Source organism: Henckelia pumila, chromosome 3, assembly GCF_033568475.1.
Source record: "Henckelia pumila isolate YLH828 chromosome 3, ASM3356847v2, whole genome shotgun sequence".
Classification (NCBI taxonomy): Eukaryota; Viridiplantae; Streptophyta; class Magnoliopsida; order Lamiales; family Gesneriaceae; genus Henckelia; species Henckelia pumila.
In genome coordinates, this window is record NC_133122.1 from 130975991 (window position 1) to 130985695 (window position 9705).

Below are 9705 nucleotides of genomic sequence, written 5' to 3' on the forward strand. Positions count from 1 at the left end.
TAATATTTTATTTATCAAAATAAATTCATATTTATATTATTATTAAATTTATTAATTTCTATTTTTATTAATATTTTAATTTTTTTGTTTGAATTTAAAATTAATGAAAATTTAATAATTAATATAATATTTAAAATTTATTTATAATGATAAGGGTAAAAACGTAATTTTTTATTTTATCATTATCTCAATCCCAATATTAATCATTCAAATCAAACATATCGTTATTTATTTCAATTCTATTCAATTCCTTCAATAATCCCAATATACTTTATCCATACTTTATCATATCCATTTGTTGTGAAAATTCTTCGCAAGCGTACGAGTGTCAAGTTTTAATATAGTGATAAAATCAGATATCGATCCCACAGGGAGTAAAATGAAAATAACCAGTGTTTGTAATTAAAATAGTCTAAACTTTATCTAGAAAATCAAAATCTCAGAATTTTGCAGAATAAAATAATCAATGAGTTTTTAATAGCACGCACACAACTTGCAAATATAATAAATCAGAGAAAATTGGTCTAGAGGTTTAGATTTCACCTGGTTTCAACAGCAGTCAATCCTAATTAATTTAGTTTCATGAATTCCAGTCAATTAATAGCCAAGAACACTTAAGTTTATTATTTCCCTCTCCCGAGCAACAAATAATTTTTATCAACTACAATTCAATTACAATATCTCTATTAAGAATTTATCGCAGTGATCTATCACAAAACAATGTTCTTTTTAAAAGCTCTGTTAAAATTATACACTCTCCCGAGCTGTATAAATAATTAACAGTGTAGTTTCTAATGGTCCTATTCAAAATCTTCTCTCCCGAATGCCAGATTTCAAATAAATATAACAAATCAATTATTGATCAGATAATTGAAAAGACAATCAATTCTAGAAAAAATAATTAATCTAGAAGAAATTCAATTTAATAAAATCAAAAATTCATGAAAGTGTCTACACCAGGTTCCATCCGACCTCTAGACTCTAAAAAATTAGTTCATAATTAAATTCTGAATAAAACAAAACATGTTCAAAAATCCAGACATGAATTCAGAATTAAATAAATAAAAGATAAGAAAACAAATCCGTCGTCGATGCCGTGTCCGGTCGATCAATCTCCGTCTTTGTTCTTCAGATAAGCTCCAGAATTCTTCTCCAAAATCTCACGATCAATTCTCTGTTCTCTGATTTGTGTTAATGTGTGGCGGCCTTCCTTATTTCTCTGACAAAGAATCTCTTATATATCATGCACAAAAGCCCACTCAAAAGCCCATAGAATAATTGCTCGAAATAATAAAACTTTTCAAATCACGATCGGGCGGACGCTCAGTTAGCGGCGTGGGCGCGCCTTCAATTCGAATTCAATCACAAATCTTCAGAGCAGCAGCGCGATAGCTCTTATTTGAGCGCTAACAACAAGCGCTAACATTGAGCCCATTAAGAAAGCCCAATAACTCTTCTCTATTTTGTCCGTTCTTTTCGTCTTTCTTCTTTTCTTTTTCTTTTTTTATTTTATTTTCTTTTTCTCCTTCTTTAATTCTTCTTTTTCACAAATTTTCCAAAATTCCCTACAATCACAAAAACAATAAAACACCCACATAAATCTGTTCGAAACAAACATTTAACAATTAAAATCATATATAAATTAAGTGTATAAAATACACTTATCAAATGCCCCCAAACTTAGACTTTTGCTAGTCCCGAGCAAAAATATTCAAAACCAATAAATTCCGAAAACTCATTCTATCAAACCAACAAGGAAGCCAAGAAATATTATGGAGCAATGACCTTAGCAATAAGTTCAAAAAAATTCAAATTCAATCTCATCCAACCTACTAACACTTGAAAGTTTTAATCATAACCAAAATAACCGCATAAACTCACAATCTCCGCAACTCACGTTCAAAACACCCTTATCCAAGTTCAATTCAAACATTCATAGATCATGAGGACTTTTCAAGGTAGCATGAGATCAAATATAGGATATAAAATCAAAAACACTCACAATTAAGTAAATTCAAAGAATAATAGTGTGTGCGTGTTTCGATCAAAATTCATAATCATTAAAAGTATCAATCAACAGTCAATAGTCCATAGGCTAAATTTTCGCAACTCTTCTCCACTAGTATATTGGGCAACTGAAACTCGGTCAATAGGACTTAATCAGCTTATAATGTAAGGTCTGGCTCATGGCTACAAATGAATGATAAAAAATTCAAAATAAGGAGTAATTCATATTTATGCTCTAATTTCAACTCCTTTCATTCACAATTTACAACTTATTTTTCACACTTATTTGATTTTTCCATTTTTTCACAACTTCTTTTTCACAACTCTTTCAACCACAAATTTTTTCAACTCTTTTTCTTTTCTACTACCTTTTTTTTTTTTTTTTTCAATTCATCCACTACACCATTCCATTTTTCACAAATAACACTAGGAGTATATAACATTTTAGCATTCAAATTACTCCCTTAAAGGTAGGAAATAGTGTATAAGCTATTCAGGTAGTCAATGTAGGACTTTGAAACAATGACGAATGGAGGTTTATCACACGTTTACACGCATTCCATTCGATTTTTAATAAAGCTCAAAAAAGGTACTAAGGATAACATATATAATAGGGTAGCTTAAAAGGCTCAAACGAATTCAGAAAAATCGCCTAAATCATTCCTAATCTCAGTTTTGCCCATATTTCATCTCGAAGAGTGTTCGAACTAGTTCTAGACGAGTCTCAATCCACAATTAAATCATACAAATATCAATTAGTGCAGAAAAGATTAATCATCAGCAGTAAACGATGATTTTCACAAGAAATTCAGAATTTTCTCGTACCTCAATATACTCATATACGTGTAGGCTCAAAATGGGCAACTAAGGGTAAATTTTTTTCAATAAAATTCAGGCCCAAAAATAATTCCAAACAATTTCTCAATCATATCTATGTCTGTATATTTCAAAAATCAGATTCAAGTATTAATCACAGAGTATATAGGGAATTGTTCATTTACTTGGTTCCATTTTTTCAAAAATATTTGTCAAATAGGTAGATAATCATGGATTTCAGTTATAGCACAAAAATTTTTCATCAGCCATGCATCCATTTCTTTCTTGACTTCTTTTCAACTCAACTCAACAAAAACAACAACTAAACTCAAACAAAAAATTTTATCTATGAAGCACACAATAAAATTCAACTACAATATCAACCAACCAACTAATTCAAACAAAATGATTCATCCCCCCAAACTTAATATAATCATTGTTCCTAATGATTAAAAACAATAAAAGAACAAGGGACGCGTACCTTCGACACCGAGCATCAGTACTCGATGTAACCATCATGGTCATAAAAAAATAATATCCAGCATGTAGAACACCATCAGAAACCGATCATCGAAGGGAATTGAAGATGCACAACATGCACATCCAAGTGAACCTAAAAAGAAGACATGCACACGGTGAAGAAACAAAAATGAAGCAAGCTAGAAGCACTTTAACACGAATTGGATGCGTCATTTAATAAGCGCGAGTAAGCTTGATGCAAGCGCTGGTCAGGAATCATGATATAGGGCAGCTAACAAGCATGGATGGTGAAGCTGGTGCATGCATGGAACCCGCGCTGTTGGCATGGAGGGACACGCGTTAGCGCATGGTTGAAGTGCAATGGGAGAAGCCTGTGAGCGCGATAGCGCTTTGGAAGCTGCGTAGTTGGAAAGGCTAGGAGCGCGATAGCGCTTATGGGAGGCGCTAATGGAGAGGGGCGATAGCGCAGGTGGAAGCGTTGATGGTGGGAGGCAAGCGCGATAGCACTGAAGGTGGCGCAAGGTAGTGCGCACTTGGTGAGTGCGATAGCACTTGATGAAGCACGGATTATGTGCGCATTTGCGCTAGTTCTTACGCTATTCTTGCATGAGTGTGGCGCAGAGGAAGCGCGGGCGCTCGAGAGGAGTGGCGCGGACGTGCCGCTAGTTCGCACTTTAACATTATTTTCTTCCCAGGTGCAGCGCGGGCGCTCAATAAAATTGGGCGGGCGTGCCTTTCGCTCGAATTTTTTATTTTTAATCCTGAAAAAATTTGAAAAATGAGAAGAATTAGGCTTCAAAAAAATGATAAAAAACTTTTTAAAAAAAATTTAAATAACAAACAAAAAAATAAACTGAAAATAAAAGCAAATAACATAAAAGAAAATGCTTGGGTTGCCTCCCAAGTAGCGCTTGGTTTAAAGTCGTCAGCCCGACTTTCACCGGTGTTAGATCTTCCCTTTCTCTTTTACTCGCCAAATAAATTCCACGAACCGCCTTTTAAATTTTGGTTTCTTGTTCTTCGTGATTTTCTTCATTGGTAAATTTGGCGCTTTATTCTTTGATGATTCAACCTCAAAATTGGCTCTTGGACAGCTCTCCAACTTCACAACCGGTTCAATTAAGCACAATTCTTCTATGGGTGGATTGGGTGCTTTCGTGAATAAGTTGAAAATCACTCTCTCGCCTTTCACACCCATAGATAATTCACTCTTCTTGACTTCGATCTTGGTATCCGCAGTGGCCAGGAATGGTCTCCCCAATATCAGTGGCATATTTGTATCCTCCTCCATATCTAGCACAACAAAATCCGCAGAAAAAATAAATTTATCTATTTTTACCAGAACATCTTCAATAATTCCAAGCGGATATGTAATCGATCTATCAGCCAACTGCAAAGTGATCATTGTGGGCTTCACCTCACCAAGTCCTAAGCTCCTGAAAACAGACAAAGACATTAAATTAATGCTAGCTCCTAAATCACAAAGTGCATTATAAAAATAAGAAGAACTGTAGTGACCCAACCCGGATCCACTACCTAATCAGAGTTATAGTAAAAGCGCACGCAATAAAAGCTTAAAGCGTAAAGTGCGGATAATTAAAATACAACAAATCTAATCGGCAGAATACAACCGACGATATCACAAGTGTATAAGTACTGTTATACAATCAAATCGAAGGTTCAGGGTAAATAAATCCCTACCCTCTACAACCTCACACCCTCTCAAGCTCAATCCTGTTGAGAGCCGCATGGACCATCCAGCCTCAAACCTGCCCCGCCACAAGGTACACAACGAATACCCAAACACAGGGGCGTGAGCTAGAACGCTCAATACGAAGCAATGATATAAATACAAATATGCGCACACAGATGATTTAAAACTCAAGTGAAAACACTTGCTCATGGCGCCGAGAATATACAGTACCGGCTAGAGAGCGACTCCGCGGGGTACTCGTATACTCCATATCAGGGCTGAGCCAACCCCATCCTGACCCGAATCCAAAACAGGATACAAGCCCTATATGGAAACTGTCATACCTGACTCGAGTCCAAAAAATGAGATCATAGTTCCCTATGGAGACTGTCAATGACTCACATCTCTTCGGATGTAGTCATACGTAAAATCATGCATGTGCTAAGACGGTAAAATATGCTAAAACATGATAAAGCATATAGCACATACTCATGCAACATACATGCAAATATATCATGCCGGCTATCTCGGTCAGTACTTACGTACCTCTAACACTGCTGGACAAACCTAGCTCCACTGGCCATACTCCAAGCCTACTAGTCCAGTCTACTGCTACTACAATGCAAATATCCATGCATCAACAATAAAGCTCTAAAAACCTTAACTAAGCTAAAGCGTACTCCTAAATATTTTTAGGATGCCAAAGCTATACCTGCATCCGTCGTTAGCCCTTTGCTGTCGATAGCCTCAAAACTAGGTCATAGCTCCGCGACGACGCCTAGATCACTAAGTCACTTCCGGATTATCGATAGGACTCCTAGATCTCCCTAGATCTGAGTTAGAAGGCTTAGGAATCAAAGAGAAGAGAGGAATTGGTGCACTCCAAATGAACCCTCGGCCCCTATATTTATAGACAACGTTCGGAGCCTCCGAACCTGGTTCGGAACGCCCGAACTCGATCGGAACTTCCGATCGCCCCTTCGGAGCTTCCGATCGCCCTATATTACGTCAGTCATGACGTCACCTTGCTGACGTAAGCGATGATGTGTACACTGAGTCCGATCGGAACTTCCGATCCTGACTTCGGAACTTCCGATCCACTTCGGATCCTCCGAACTCCTCTTCGGACCGTCCGATCTACCTTGGACTATTTAGGTACATTTTAGTAATTAATTACCTTAATTATCTCAATTAATTGCGGGTCACTACATTCTCCCCCACTTAAGAAATTTCGTCCTCGAAATTTAAGTCTTAGAGGAAAATAGGAATAGTCAACCAAATAATCTTATTACAACTGAACAAGTACAGCTTGATATAATGAAATACAAAATCTCAAAATAACTCGGGGTGCTCGGCTAACATCCGACTCTCCAACTCCCAAGTAGCTTCCTCTGTCCCTCTGCGTTGCCACTATACCATTACCAATGGTATTATGGAGACCTCGGGTGCTAATCTCATCTTAAAGGGCGATTAATAACAAAAAATATTCAATCAGAATATTAAACTGCTTAAAAAAATCAAATAAATAATACAGGACATTTGGCGACGCAAAACCATACATTTGACGACGCAATAACACGTCGCAAAAGATAAACAATATTTTTTTTTTTTTTTTAGAAAACTTGACGCGCGGGCGCGCCTCATGTGGCGCGGGCATGCCTAAGGCTTGGGCCAAGGCACCCAAAGTGCCTTGGTTAGGCGCGGCCGCGCCTCTGGGCTGGGCGGGCGCGCCTGACCCTCTGATTTGGCTTCCAAAGAGCTGAAAAATGGTTCCTTTGCCCCTGTTTTGAATCTCAAACAACATCTAACCTTTCAAAAATGATACATGCTTCAAAATCTAAGCAAAAACATGCATAACTATGAGTGAACCAAGCAACAAAACATAGAACTTGATATACAACCCACAAGATCTTACATTGTTCTTATTCTTGCCAAACATACAAGTCTTTATGAGTAAGTGTTTATAACAAAACATATACAAGATCTAGATACAAAGGTTGACATCATCCCTCTTTCTGCTTACAACCTTCTTTTTCCTGTGCTCGCCCCATCTATTCCCATGCACACATACAAACATAGAAATAGCCGGATGTCTCCGGTGAGAATTTAATCCCAGTATAAAACAATTATATCATGCATATCAAAGAGTTTAAAGAATTATTCATATAAACATCTCAACAAGCATTAACCAATCTAATGCAATGCATGATTTAAAAATCTGCTATCAAGTTCTATATTGGTTCTTGGGATCCCGGGGAATAAGAACACAACAAATCTCCTACCTACTCTCCCTTTCGGGGTGGTGTTGAGCTCTTTTCCCGGACTTTGGCATACTATATCAAGTTTCTAACCATAGGAGTTGATCTATCTCCTAGGTTCCTTATATATATCCAACCGTCCGTATTCTTTTGGCGAATCTGCCATTCCAAATCTCAAAGGGTTGTTGGCTCAAGATGAATGCATCAAAATCTAGAAGCATAAGAGTAAAAGCCAACTAATAACAAGCTAAGTCAAACAAGCAAGTAAATGTGCAAATACAAGATATATAAGCACATAGTATGTGGTTTTGGAAAGGGCATTCAAGCAAAATCTCTTGAATGTACAAGCCCTTATTCAAAGGTTGTCTTATACCTTTCAAACTTGGTTTCAAAGCTCTTCAAATCTGATCTAGCTGCACAACAATAACACAATCAAAATCTGCTCATACTCTTCTCAATCTTCAAGGCTAACAAGTCACAAACCTTGTTCTTCCGTCGATCGATTTCGAAGTCGGGATTCTCGAGTTCAATCAAGCTCTTAATCAATCTGAAAGGAAGCATATTCAAGCTATATATATATCAGCAATAACTCAAAAAATATCCAGCTCAAACAATCTAGACTCCAACTTGATCATTTTTCAAACCGACGGCGTAACGGTACGAAATCGGTAACCGAAACTGAAATCCAACCAATCTATCATTCATATCTACTTCAAATACATGATATTCCAGCCAAAATACATCAATATACCAGCATATCAGCAGCTACCATTTCGAAATACATGCTGAAAAATTCATAAGAAATAGAAACGGCATCCAATCTTCGACCCGATTACGATAATACAACACATAGAAACTCAAGAACACATATCTAACATCAAATTCCGAGTTCTTCACACACATAATTTTGAAATATACTGAATCTCATCAATACTTACATCAATTCATAGCTCTTGACGAGAGGATTGTAGAATTATGCCCGGAATTGAAATCGGCCGGACGGATCTTGAGATATCTTGGTTTGAAGATGAAATCTCAACAAAGAAATGAAGTCTCGGTTTTCTCAATTGAAGAAGATGAAAATCTGATGATAATCCATGCATTTACACGTTTGTATACATAACAATGCCATGTGTAAGGCACTCAAGTAAGAAATTGCACTTTGGCCCCCCATTCCTTTACTAGTTGCAATTTGGCCCTTGAAACTTCTTTTTAATTCAATTTCAATCCTAAATAATTTAAGAATATTAGAATTTAAATCTAAACTCCAAAAATCCTCAAATTAAATATTCTCGGATTAAAATTAAATAATCTCGGGCCTTACAATTCTTCCCCTCTAAGATATGATTTCGTCCTCGAAATCGTATGCAGCCTATACGCATATAAGATAAGAAAATAACAGAAATACTGAATAAGAACTCACATCAGTGAAATAGGTCTGGAAAGCGTTGTTTCATATCGGATTCGACTTCCCAAGTTGCTTCTTCAACTCCATGTCTACTCCACTGAACTTTCACGAGAGGAATAGTCTTGTTTCTGAGTTGTTTGTCTTTATGATCAAGTATCTGTATCGGCTTCTCAAAGTAACTCAGAGTCTCATCTAATTCTGCTTCATCTGGCTGGAGAACATGAGAAATATCAGGCTGATACTTCTGCAGCATAGAAACTAGGGGTGGGCACGGGTCGGGTAGTTCGGGTTTCGGGTAGTTCGGGTCGGGTACCCGATTAGTCGGGTAGTATTTTATACTACCCGAAACTGAACTGATAACATCGGGTACCCGACTCTTCGGGTAACCGATTAAGTCGGGTTCGGGTTCGGGTCGGGTTCGGGTAACCTATTTTTTTTAAAAAAACAAAAAAATTAATTTTTAAAAAATAAAAATAATCAAAATAAATACAAACTTTCTCTCATGAAAGAATAAGGACACAGTCCCTTCCCTCATTCACCAAATCATGCATATTTTGTACTAAAATAATGGGCCTCATAATAAAAGTCCAAACCAATAGCCCATTTAATTTTTATATTTTTAAATAAAGTAATAAAAATCGGATAGTCGGGTACCCGATCGGGTAATTCGGGTAGCAGTTTGCTACCCGAAACCGAACCGACTTAATAATAGTCGGGTTCGGTTACTACCCGAACCCGATTAAAAAACCGAACAACCCGATTTTTGTATCCGATCGGGTTCGGGTCGGGTCGGGACCCGAACTACCCGATCCGATTGCCCACCCCTAATAGAAACATGAAAGACATCATGTATTCCAGAAAGAGCTGAGGAAGAGCAAGTCTATAGGCAAGATTGCCTATCTTCTCGAGAATCTCATATGGACCAATAAATCGTGGAGATAATTTCCCTCTCTCTTGCCGAATATGACAGTGCCTCTGAATGGTGAAATCTTCAAGAACACTCTGTCCCCCTGTTCAAAACACAAAGGCATGCGTCTGACATT